The sequence below is a fragment of the Amphiprion ocellaris genome, chromosome 16, assembly GCF_022539595.1.
Source record: "Amphiprion ocellaris isolate individual 3 ecotype Okinawa chromosome 16, ASM2253959v1, whole genome shotgun sequence".
NCBI classification, from domain to species: domain Eukaryota; kingdom Metazoa; phylum Chordata; class Actinopteri; family Pomacentridae; genus Amphiprion; species Amphiprion ocellaris.
In genome coordinates this window covers 10,925,400-10,938,361 of record NC_072781.1, presented here as the reverse complement: position 1 = coordinate 10,938,361, position 12,962 = coordinate 10,925,400, and the positions used below count along the sequence as shown (strand labels likewise).

The 12,962-nt window shown below is 40.5% G+C and overlaps 1 long non-coding RNA gene across 1 annotated transcript in view; it reads right to left on the bottom strand.

Moving 5' to 3' along the window:
- The window catches only part of LOC129350820 (uncharacterized), a 107,939-nt gene that overhangs the window by 52,375 nt on the left and 42,602 nt on the right, over positions 1-12,962 (bottom strand). The gene's annotated exons all lie outside the window — the stretch shown is intronic.

Sequence of the window (12,962 nt, the reverse complement as noted above, 5' to 3'; positions counted from 1 at the left end):
ACACACACACACACACACACACACACACACACACACACACACACATACAGCACTAATGAAGCAGCTAAATGCCAACTAAACACTGATGAGAGACATAAAAAGAGGGAAAGTTTAGTCCTGACTTGTCCGAAGTCCACTGCAGTTTCCACTTTTCAATCTCATACTGTAACTTCCTGCTACCCCTCAACCCCTCCTCATTGCAGATCACACAGTCCAACAGTAAATCTTACCACGGTTTCTTTATGTATCCCTGCTTTAGTTGGCACTGCCCTGTATGTATGTGTGTGCGGCGGCTGCACTTTTATTTATGTGTGCACGTGCATGGTGCAGTGTTTGTGTGGTGCACGCATCACACAAGCGCGCTGCATGTGACTTTGCGGCTTTGTTATTGCATATATAAACCTGTGATTGATGGAACTCAGCACTGTGGATGAAAATAAAAATGTCTATGGTCTGCAGGGATTTAGTTAATTTGTGATGTCGCAGTATGAAAACATTCTGCCAATGCTAAGGTTTCAGTTGACATAATCTCTGATCCAATCTGGCCTACTTTTCAAACTTTTGGTTCAAAGTGTCTTAATCTTGTGAATTTTCTAAAGTTCCAGTTTCTATGCCAGCTAAATATATATGAATATCATATAATTTAAGAACGTCAGCTTCATCAAAGCACAGAGAATGACGATAAAGAACACCTTAAAGAGATTTACGGCTTCTGCGGTACAGGGGAGCTGCCCGTGCATTTTTCTTTCCATTTTGGCCATACAAACGCAGAAACGGAAAGAGAAGGCTCAAAATAAAGTTAACTAGTTCCTTGGTTACCACCAGGTAGCTTAAAAACAATCCATAAAACACACCTCAGTGCACTTTACAGACACATAAAGCACGGCTGAAACACCCACTGGACCAATTCACTTGCATGGCAGAACTACCCATTGCATCATGAAAAAGCAATGACACCCCAGTCTATCTAAATCACACATATATATGTCTATATAATATATGATCCTTCACAGTCCTCACTTCTGGCCCAGTGGGGGCCCCTGGGCATGTACTGGCCAAGTTCAATTGGCCCTCCATTATGTGCCTAATCATCCAGAGTCTAAAGACCACATCTGGAGCTAACCAAGCCCTCCAAGCCTGAGGCGAGCCAGAGCGGAGCCCGTCATGGTCAACACATGCTGCAGCGCAACAGCTAAAGCACCTGGGCTCAGGATACCAGAGCCCAAAGCCTGCAGGCACAGGACACGGCACAGAGTGATGTTTCCATCTGCGCCCTAAATGCTCTGGTCAGTTCGGTAACAATTTAAACGTCCATCTGCAGCTACTAATTTAATCACGTCACATGTAAAATATATTTTTCAACCCTCCCTCTCCCTCACTGTTAATTTAGAACGTGTTACTGTTTTGCAGACAGAAGAATGGCAAGGCTGTTCTCTCGAAGCATTTGGAAAAAAATGTGTTTCTGTGCGTGTGTGGTCATGTGAGTGTGTGAACCTGCATTTGCACGTATGTATGTATTGGCCTGCGTGTAATATGTGTACCATGGGATCTTCTTGGCTATAAGTGTTTATGATTATTCTTTATCTCCAGGCTTACCATGAGCATTAGCAGCATGAGTAAGGCTTGTGTCAGTCTCAGCACCTCATAAATCTCCTCCCCACCCTGTCCCTGGCTGATGACACGTCTCTGTCTCACTAAACGTCTTGTTCCAAAAAGTTACTTGTTCCAAATGCCACGTCAGTAAGGAGTACATTTTCATTAGCAAAACCAGAACACACACATTGCTTATATATACAGCATACCCACAAGGAGGCACACACAGAAAGTGTCCATGTGCTTGTGCATATCCACCCTGTCGGGGCTACACACAGGCACACAATATCAGGAAACAAAGCATAATGGGCGCAATCCGAAAAGCCCTTCTTTATGTAACCAATTTTGCACAGAAGTTGCTAAACAGTAGTCCCACAGTTAGAGGATACTTCAGAGTGGACAGACAAATAAGGCTCTCTGCTATGTTACGTAAAACACTGAGAACAGTCTAAGAGGGCAGATGTGAAGCAACAGGAAACACAGCAGCATCCAGAGAAGGAGAGTACACATGTGATGGTGTGGTCAGCCGTCTGCTGCATGATGGATCTCCAGGTGCGATAAAGCAAAGAGCTTCTTTTCAGCAACAGTGATGGATGTACAGTACAGCAGCGACAAGGCAGGACATTTCCCCCTGGACACCTTACATCCACATTCACCTCAGAGACGTCATTGAGGCAGAACACATACATAAAAATGACATTACTAATCCCTGTATCATCTGATACTTTCTCCAGGAACCCTATGTCCACCTGAGAGACGTAAATCACCGACCTATTGAGCAAGAGCCAAGCACACAAACGCACATGCAAGAGAACCGCCTTGGCACAGCTGTCAATCAGTGTCTTGGCAAAGCGCACCAGAAGCGGAGGAGAAAAATGTAGGAAATGATGGATATTGAATTAACGGAAAAACAGTCCTCACGCTCACACAAACGCACTCATGCACACATGACACAAACTACACAGAGTGAGGTTAGCGTAGCCCTCACAGGTAATTCTGTTTGATTACTTTAACAAGCCACCACTTCCACTTCTCTGAAACTGTCTGTTTAAACAATTGCGGTGTAATATTAAATTTTCTGTTTGGTCAGGCTAAACTGGCCGTTTGGATAACTTGCTGGAACAAGCTAAGCAGTATGCACTGAAGATTCCAGTGTGCACAGCAGAACAGAGTACTCCTGAGAAATGACGTTGTCACATGTCTGCCGTAGGTTGTCAGTCATCCAAATCATGGTAAGACTAGGAGCATCAGTAGAAAGCAACTGGACTTGTCTTTTTAGGTTCTGGAAGACGTTTTATCTCTCATGCAAGAGAACTGAAGAAGCCTCAAAGAAAGACAGAAATATACCTGGAACAGATCTGGGTTTGAACACAAAAGTTCTATTTTCACATCAATTCAGACTTCATTTCAGAAACTGACATGTTTCTACATATGAAATTCTCTCTAATTTCTCCAAGTTACTTGAACCTACACAATTCCAAAAACCAACTGACAAAGTTTGACAACAACTCCTTTATTCCTCTTGTCCTAAAAAAGTCTTCTCAGTCATCAACACTGATGACAAAAAGCATATTAACTGATTCTTTATTAAGTAGATTTTTCCTTAAATTCAAAAGAAGGTGCAGCCAGATTAGTCTCCAGCATCACATAGTAATGATCAGCATCAGAGCACAGAGATTTGCAGCCAATAGTACAGACAAACAGTTTTGACACAAATAAGTCTTCATCTTCATCAGAGCCATAATGGACAAAGTCAACAGTGCATAAAGTCAATTAATTCATTGGGCTTCAGTCTGTCTTTCCTTTTGACATCTGTTATAACTGATCCAGCTATGCTTTACTGAGAGATGCACAAAGAACCATTTTAAACATGTAGTTTCTGTAATGTCACCTTTTCAAAGCTGAACTCAGTTTTAATTCATTTAATCTTGGACCTTTTCCAAAACATAACACTTTCGCCCTTTTGTATCTTGGATCATAATGTGTCCAATAATTTCAAACTTCAACTCCAAAACATGTTTTATTCTTTCCTCCTAAATAATTATTTAATCTACACCAGATATGAAAGGAAGTATTGTGTAGATGAGGCTTATTGACACAATTTTCAGACTTTAAACTGTTTGATTGTGATGTCCAAATGAATTTGGCCGCAAAGTTATGAACAGGAAGTCAGCTATTGCTCTGCAGAGATGAGTTTGGAAAAATAATTTTATATGCACTGCATTCTGTTGATGCACTTTTGCTAAATGCTGCTGCTTACAGTTGTATTTGTCAGAACATATGCATGTACAGATGCTGACATACATATACATGTATATACAGTCTCTGGTCAATCTGCTGTTGTTGTTGGTTGTGAGTACAAAGTGGGTGGTTTCCTAACAAGAATTTGTTGACTTTTTCCACTGCATTGTTCTCATTTTGGTTACACAACTTTCCCCTCCCCTCAAACACTCACACACACACTCACACACAATATAAATGTACACACTCCATCCCTGGGAGCCTTGGTGTAAGTCACCGGCCGAACCTTAAACCACCACTGTAATCTCATCATCTACTGGAATAAGTGGCTTCTGGAGAGGAAACAGTGAGCACAGGTCAAACCCCCTGAAAAATATGTCAAAACCAACCTGCACACACACATATGCACACATGGACACTCACAGCCATCCACACAGCTGCATGGATGTGACTGCAGAGAGACCCTGCAGCATTCGGTCCCTGAAATGTTTTTGTTCAGTTCCAACCACAAGACCATGAGTTCAGTATTGTTAGCTGGAAAGCTGAATCCCTTTTGTTTAGAAGAAAAGGAATAATGGCCTGTTGGAAAGGGTTACGCTGCTTTACTTTCATGCCGGTGGTTGTTACGGATTTCTGGGGATTTAGAATAAAGCCATTTGAGGATCATGTCATTGTTCCGAGCGGCATGGATACACAGGGAATGGAAATTCACAGAGCTTAGGTAGAGCTTGCAGTTCGGCGTGTTTGGAAATGATGACGGAGAGATTAATGTGTAAAGTCAAAGTCAACTCTAAATATGCCTATGTACATATTGTGGCATGCAAATACACAAATTTGAATGTGTGTTCACGTGCATGCCAGCGGGTATCTAAATCTGAGGCTTGTGGGAAAATGCACGGTATTCCTGCATAAATATACCAGAGAGATCTAGATAAGATCAGCTTGAGCAAAAGGAAAATTTGTGAGTGATGCAGAGAGTGGAGGTCTTGGATGTGATGAGGTGGAAAGTGGGGTTTAGGGGATTAAGATGACCCCACCTCCTCAGTAAGAGCCCAAGAGGGGCTTATTCATGAGTCACCCAGGTTGGCAGCCAGAGAGCAAAGTAGCATAGATGGCTAAACGCACTGTAAAAACATGCTCAGTAACCAGCATGGCAAAGAAGACACACCGCAATACACGGAGAATGTAAATGCACATATGTACTGTAACGTAATTAAATTCTTCTGGGAATACATGCACAGCAAAACGCAGACAGATGCACAGCGAGTCAGCGCAAGTGTTTAAATTCCAGTGAGACATCTGTAATGAGGACCGAGTCATTTGGATATAATTACAGGCAACCAAGTGGAAAAGATGGAGTAAATCAACTCAAAGTGATTTCAGCAAAGAAAACTCAATTCCAGTGTGTAAACTCAATTTGCCATAAATTTAATTAATGTAGGTTTAAATGGAAGCACTCAGCCTGTTGTGTATAATAAAACATCTCTGAGGTTTTGACTTGACTCTGTGTCTCTCTTTTTCATGCTCCCTCATATATCTTTCCTCTGATCTCATCTCGCAAGTATGGAGTGAAACAGTAGTGCTCTACTGCCATCTTGTGTCTTCAAATGCATCCTACAACAGCTGAGACTGATCTATCCATGTTTTGAACAGGAGTCACAGACGCAAAAAAAAAAAAAGTTTAAAAAGAAGATAAGCAGTATTTTAATATACTAGATACCTCTACACTCAATTATGCCAAATAAAGAGCATGTTTTGATGGTCTTAGTGATAATTAGGTTGATCAAATAACATTAATATGACATCACAGACCCTGTCTATGCAATATATTACTGTAATTTGTGTTTTTGTCACTCAAATCCAAATGTGGAATTTACACCGATCGGCCAAAACTTTCCCAGCATTAACTCAGCCTCAAAAACAAGCAACATCCACGGATGCCCCACCCTGCAACCCACAGGATTTACAACATTTGCTGCCAATATCCTAAGGCTAGACACCACGGGACACCCCAAAAGGTCCTGTGCTCATGGCATGATGAGTCATAGCTATTTGAACAAGCCAAGAGGGGTCTAAACAGTGTCAAGCAGAACATTTTATGGTTGTGGCTGTTGGACACATGTGCTGTTATCAACACTGGAAGGCAGCAGTTCTTAGCCTGGAGGTCAGTACCACTCCAAAGGCCCATGATGAAATAAATGTAAGGGCCTGCAAAATGATTTACATGATCATAAAGGAATAGACGGCATTCTGACACCCAAAAATATGTTTTTTAAATATGCTCCTAATTTTTGCTAAATAAGGAGCATTATAAATGATGTCACCTTTTTGGGTCTCTCAAAATAGATATCTGAGAGGGAAGAGTTTTATACTGTACATCACAAGATGTACACACGTGGACAATTGTTGGTACCCCTCGGTTAATGAAAGAAAAACCCACAATGGTCACAGAAATAATTTGAATCTGACAAAAGTAATAATAAATAAAAATTCTATGAAAATTAACCAATGAAAATCAGGCATTGCTTTTGAACCGTGGTTCAACAGAATTATTTTAAAAAACAAACTCATGAAGCAGGCCTGGACAAAAATGATGGTACCCTTAACTTAATATTTTGTTGCACAACCTTTTGAGGCAATCACTGCAATCAAATGATTTCTGTAACTGTCAGTGAGACTTCTGCACCTCTCAGCAGGTATTCTGGTCCACTCCTCATGAGTAGACTGCTCCAGTTGTCTCAGGTTTGAAGGGTTCCTTCTCCAGACGCCATGTTTCAGCTCCTTCCACAGATGTTCAGTAGGATTTAGATCAGGGCTCATAGAAGGCCACTTCAGAATAGTCCAATGTTTTCCTCTTAGCCATTCTTGGCTGGTTTTAGCTGTGTGTTTTGGCTCATTATCCTGTTGCAAGACTCAAGACCTGCAACTGAGACCAAGTTTTCTGACACTGGGCAGCACATTTCTCTCTAGAATACCTTGATAGTCATGAGATTTCATTGTACCCTGCACAGATTCCAGACACCCTGTGCCAGATGCAGTAAAGCAGCCCCAGAACATAACAGAGCCTCCTCCATGTTTCACAATAGGGACAGTGTTCTTTTCTTGATATGCTTCATTTTTGCATCTGTAAACATAGAGCTGATGTGCCTTGCCAAAAAGTTCCAGTTTTGTCTAATCTGTCCATAGGACATTCTCCCAGAAGCTTTGTGGCTTGTCAACATGCAGTTTGGCAAATTCAAGTCTGGCTTTTTTATGATTTGTTTTCAACAATGGTGTCCTCCTTGGTCGTCTCCCATGAAGTCCACTTTGGCTCAAACAACGACGGATGGTGCGATCTGACACTGATGTACCTTGACCTTGGAGTTCATCTTTAATGTCTTTAGAGGTTGTTCTGGGCTCTTTTCTTACCATTCATATTATCCGTCTCTTCCATTTGTCATCAATTTTCCTCCTGTGGCCACGTCCAGGGAGGTTGGCTACAGTCCCATGGATCTTACATTTCTGAATAATATGTGCAACTGTAGTCACAGGAACATCAAGCTGCTTGGAGATGGTCTTATAGCCTTTACCTTTAACATGCTTGTCTATAATTTTCTTTCTAATCTCCTGAGACAACTCTCTCCTTGGCTTCCTCTGGTCCATGTTTAGTGTGGTACACACCATGTCACCAAACAGCACAGTGACTACTGTAACCCTATAAATAGGCCGACTGACTGATTACAAGTTTGTAGACACCTGTGATGCTAATTAGAGGACACACCTTGATTGAACATGTCCCTATGGTCACATTATTTTCAGTCTTTTCTAGGGGTACCATCATTTTTGTGCAGGCCTGTTTCATGAGTTTATTTTTTAGAATAATTCTGTTGAACCACGGTTCAAAAGCAACATCTGATTTTCATTGGTTAATTTTCATAGAATTTTTATTTATTATTTCTGTCACTATTGTGGGTTTTTCTTTCATTAACCGAGGGGTACCAACAATTTTGTCCACGTGCGTAAAAATAAACTTTTCAAGTAATCATAGTTTCCATTTAAAATGCCCCTCTGGTTATGATTAAATAAGTAAAACACAATGTCTGCACTTTTGCAACTTGTAACATTCAATCATATATAGCTGAGCCAAAAAAACTGATTCTGAAGAAGAATAATGATGCAGAAAACTCCACCCTGCAAGATTCCTTCAGTTTGTTACTAAGGAAACAAAAGAATTCTGAGTCTATGTTTGAAGACTTTCATGATGGAAATGCTCAGCCATGGCACTGACTACTTATTTCACTCATAATAAGTCTTGTGGCATATAAAAAACCCATATGGGCATGATAACAAGGTTCAAAACTAGATCTACACTGAGGGGAATCTTTAAAGAGATCACAACCTAATTAAGTGTAAGTACCACTGATATAAAGAACAAATGAAAACTGTATTATGTTCATTTTTCCTCTAGGTGGCCATAGCTACTTACTGCAGATGAAATGGTTGGCAAAAGGATGACAGTATTTGCAGCGCGGCAGGACTCATTTAAAATGTGTGGAGGTCAACAAAAGCCATCAGTCTCCAAAAGCAGCTTCTCATCGATTATACATTAATCACAGCATTTCAGTGGTTGTAACTGTAAATCTACACATCATATTTTGTGGAGGAATAGAAAAATGGTTCAGAAAAATAAAACTAACTACTCTTACAGCTTAATGTTGTCAGAAAATATGCAGTGTTTGAATTTTAGTTGAAGTTGTGGACACGTACAAATTAGATTTGATTTACAACTTTATAATTTGTCTTCTTTTGCACATTGACATGACAGAATCAAATGCATGTATAACACATTTATTCTGCATGTGCAGTTAGTGTAAAAATACTGCTCCAGACATCTGATGATAAGTATCATGTTTGTACAGCGGGGCTGACGTGGATCAGTCTGTCACCTCGCTATAAATCATTCCCACACCCACTGAGGTCACACAGGGTCCGTCAGTGGTTTCCTGACTTGTCACAATGAGAAAAAGAAAAGATTCGAAGCTGAATATTTGAGAAAAGACTGAAAAAATTTGTTTCAGTGCAGCTGTTGGCGAAGAAAAATGTTTGCTTTTATAAGGTGCAAGGCACATAAATCTACCGCTGTCTTTGCTACAGGAGGAAAGTGTTGGGATTTATGTTTGAGTTGCTTTACCTAGTTGTAGATAATAAAGAAAAGAAGACATTAATCACTGGGAGGGATTAGTTTTGACGTCGTAGATGCCAATTATTCCTCTGTCCTCCTCCTCGACCGGAGTTCAGAGTGGTGACAAGATGGCTTTAATTTTGATTTAGCTCTCTCTGTACACTCTCAGTGTCAGCTGTCTCTATATATGGCTGTTTGTAAGTGATCTGAGCTGTAAGCGTTAGAGTTGCTGATGCTCCTGAAATTAAATCTCTTTCTCTCTCTGGATTTCCTCTCACCTGTTACCAATAAACACTTTATTGGAGAGAACATTGCACCCATATTTGTCAGTATCCTCATGGTTCTCTGCTCACCTCACTCATTATATCCTCACATGTCCCAGTAGTCCATGTATTTCTGTGTCTGACCCGTGGTGGACAAACAGGCATATCAGTTTTACAAATACACTGGGGACTATGATTCTTGGAGCCAGCCTTCTTTCTTTTTCTTTTTCCAGCTATAATAGGCGATCCACCCCGCTCGGGCTTGCCACCAACTGGCAGCGCCAGCAGGCTGCCCCCGGACCTTGGAGCAGTATCAAGCAGACCGGGCCAGTATCTTAGCAGCCAAAACCCAACAGATGCACCGCACTGAAGACGACATCACAAAATCAGAGGACTAATGTTTAAAATGTTCTCCCTTGCTCATGAACACACTCATTCACGTCTAAATATAAACACTGCCTCAGCCTGGGAGTTAGCGGATGAGTGGAAATACAATCTGGTGTATCAGTTTAATCTCTGCTGATTTCTCTTTGTCCTTGTTGTATCTATTTCTACGTGGCTTTCCGAAGGCAAAGTTTCAACTGTAGAAGAGTAGATAGAAGTCCTACCTTTCCTGCAAGAGTTGAAAGGTCAGTTTTGAAAGGAATGTTTTCATTTTTCTTACTAATATTTAATCATAAGTCGTATATTTTATGCTCATTTTGAGAGGCGCTGCAGTATACTTTGTGTTGTATTAATAATTCAGTGCGCCCTCAAGAACTTTTTCTCTTTTCACATGTGTGAGCCTGGAACATTTACACTTCTGTTCTGTACTTAAGTTATTCATTGAGACTGTACAGAGATCATTTCTGATAGAAAATCTTGGCAACATAATTATTCAAATGAATCATCTACTAAAGTACAATAAAATCAAAATGAGTGAAGAGTGAATAAAAAATGTCCAAAGGGAATAAAAATGTCCTCATTATCATTAAATATCTCAGTATTGGCTCACACAGCACATTTGTCACTGTCAAATATCAACTTCTCAATTAAATTATTCCTCTTTGTGTCTGCCTCTATCTCTCCCACTCACCTTAACGAGACAATCGAGACTACACAACATCCCACATCTGATCAATGCCAAGCAGGGAGGATGTCCTTGCACGACAATGCATTGTGCAAACCTTGCAAGATGTTCAGAAAGAATATGTACAGATGTCAGACACATTTTCGCGCTGCTCATTTTTCCATTCGTACACCCTTTTCAAGCACAGCTCTGTGCTTTCTCTGCCGTACAGCCCTCTAATAGTGGATTAGTCTGGGCTTGTAAATGCTGTAAAGCTCTGAGAATGAACATCGATCTTGCAGTTTAATGAGAAATAACATGGGACGGACCCCAGTATCATCTCTCCTTCCCTCTCTTTAGCTCCCCATTTCTTCCTGACAAATTAACAACTTTATCTTCTTTACATCAAAGTGCCTGACAGTCAAAAGAACTATAAACTCTCCTCTCACGCAGCTACTTCAGTTGGCATCAGCAGGTGACGCATTCTACTTGGGAAAATTAGCCAAAGGTAAAAGTGCATGCTAGGTTAAGAGAGGCGGCTTTACCGATGAGGCAAAGGAGAAACAGAAAAGTCACACAGAGTTACACACACAGGCACATCCTGGCCTCTTTCTGCAGACCGATGCTGGCACTATACGTCCTCAGGCCTGCCTTGGTTGGTGGTTTGATAAATTGGCCCTTTCATCTCGTCGATGTGCATTGTGTCAGTGGGTTTGTGCGCATTTGAATCTATGAGTGCACGTCTGTGTTTGTGTGTGTGTGCATGCGTCTGCCTGAGTACATTGTCTGAGCTGTGAAGTGTTTGGCTTCCTCACTGAGGGCTGCTGTCACAGCCTCTGAAAGCGTGTAATAGGTGCCCATTCTGCCGGAATGAATACGCATCCATACACTAGCAAGAAAATGTGGCATTTCAAAAAGACTCGGGATAATCGAACAAAAAAATTATTAAAAGGGGCATAGCAATGTCATTCTTTTCAGCTAAGCTCTAAATTTGAATTAATGCCATTTTGATAGATCAATGGTGGTTACTGTTGGCCGTGCAAAACATTTTGGCACCAAATGTGGGGTTTCTGTGAGTTGGACTGTGATTCACGCTGTGTAATGTTGTCTTGGTTTGATTACAATTCAAAGACAATGCTTTGTTTATTCAAGTTCCGCTTCAACATAATTCCTCTTGAAGTGAGTTCATTCACAGCAGTTGGTTCTTCTGAGATCATTTATAGAATCTGGCAGTTTTAACAAAAATGCATTTCAGAAAGTCTGCGTTTAGAATTGGACATAACACAGTCGTCTGTTACATTAGAGTAGGGCTGCAAATAATGATTGATGTTATTAATCATTATTTTTGTCCTAAAACCAGACATGAATTTAACACATTTGTAATTAAGTCAACAAAAAGCCCCATTAGTGAAAAAACTGTCACCACAAGTTTCTTGAAACCACTTGGATGTTTTCAAAACACTTTTTTTTTCTGAAGACAAAAGGCATTTACAGTGGACCAATCAATAAATTAACAATGTGTTAAGTCCTTCTCTGGCCATTGACTTTCCTCCTCAAAACTCAATTTTGCATATTTAAATTATATATTTAGAAGTTATTTTCCCTGAAAATAATTACCTCCTTACCTTACGCAGTGTAGAATGGTCTGACTGTTCCTTATTATCACTCTGCTGTGGGGAAAGTTCTGATGTGTTTGTATTTCTTTAAACCATAATCATTGTTTGCCAGGCAAAGAAAATAACGCATGCATGGTGTTCACTCAAAACAGGGATGCTTGAATTGTTTTGGTGAAAAATGTGCATGCATGGAGGTGAGCGTTGTCATTAAAATGGATATTTCACAGAAAAAAAGCTACTGTTGCTTTATTGTAAACTTGAAACTTTCAGGATTTAGGTTGCTGCTCAAACAATGTCATAGTGGTTCCTCGTTTTCCGGCTAATGGCAGGCTCAAACCTGCAATCTGCATCCACTGTATAATTCTAAGATGTAACTCAACAGTGTTGTTTTCTTTAGAATGTGAATGAAGTCTCACTCTCCACGCATCCCTCCTTAGTCAAGCGCACCAGCTCACCTATGATTCCGCTCAAACTCAGTAAAACTACTCTTTGTTACTCATTGGCATGTTCCACAATTTGAATAATTAAGCCATGCATCTATTAAAAGAAAACTGATTCTGAAGAAAACTAATGATACAAATGCCTGATCCCTTGTTGTTAAGATGGTCAATGCTACTCTGCAGTTTCAAGGTGCTCAGCCGTGGCATTGACTGCCTGTTTCACTTATGATATGTCCTGAATCAAGTATCAAAAGTGACAGAGAGAAATTCAAGTTTGATTTCCACCAGAGGAACTCTTCTGAATGACATGTCTTTGACTGAACTTAACTTGTTGGACACACTTTGACCCAAGCTAGTAAAAGTGAGGAATGAGTTATTTTCGGAAAAGGTTCAAGAATAGTCTGCTGGGAAAATGGTACAGAGAGTCACTGCATCTCCCGTGACTGAGGAAAGAGCTTATTCACAAAGGCCAAGTGTGTAACTTATGTTTTAAAAGCTTGCAGCTTATCACCCGTCGTCTGGCCTGAAAGCACTAAAGTGATATTTTCCTCCCAGTCTGTTTTATTTCAGGGGTTTGAAGAGGTCACAGTTTTCTGTCTA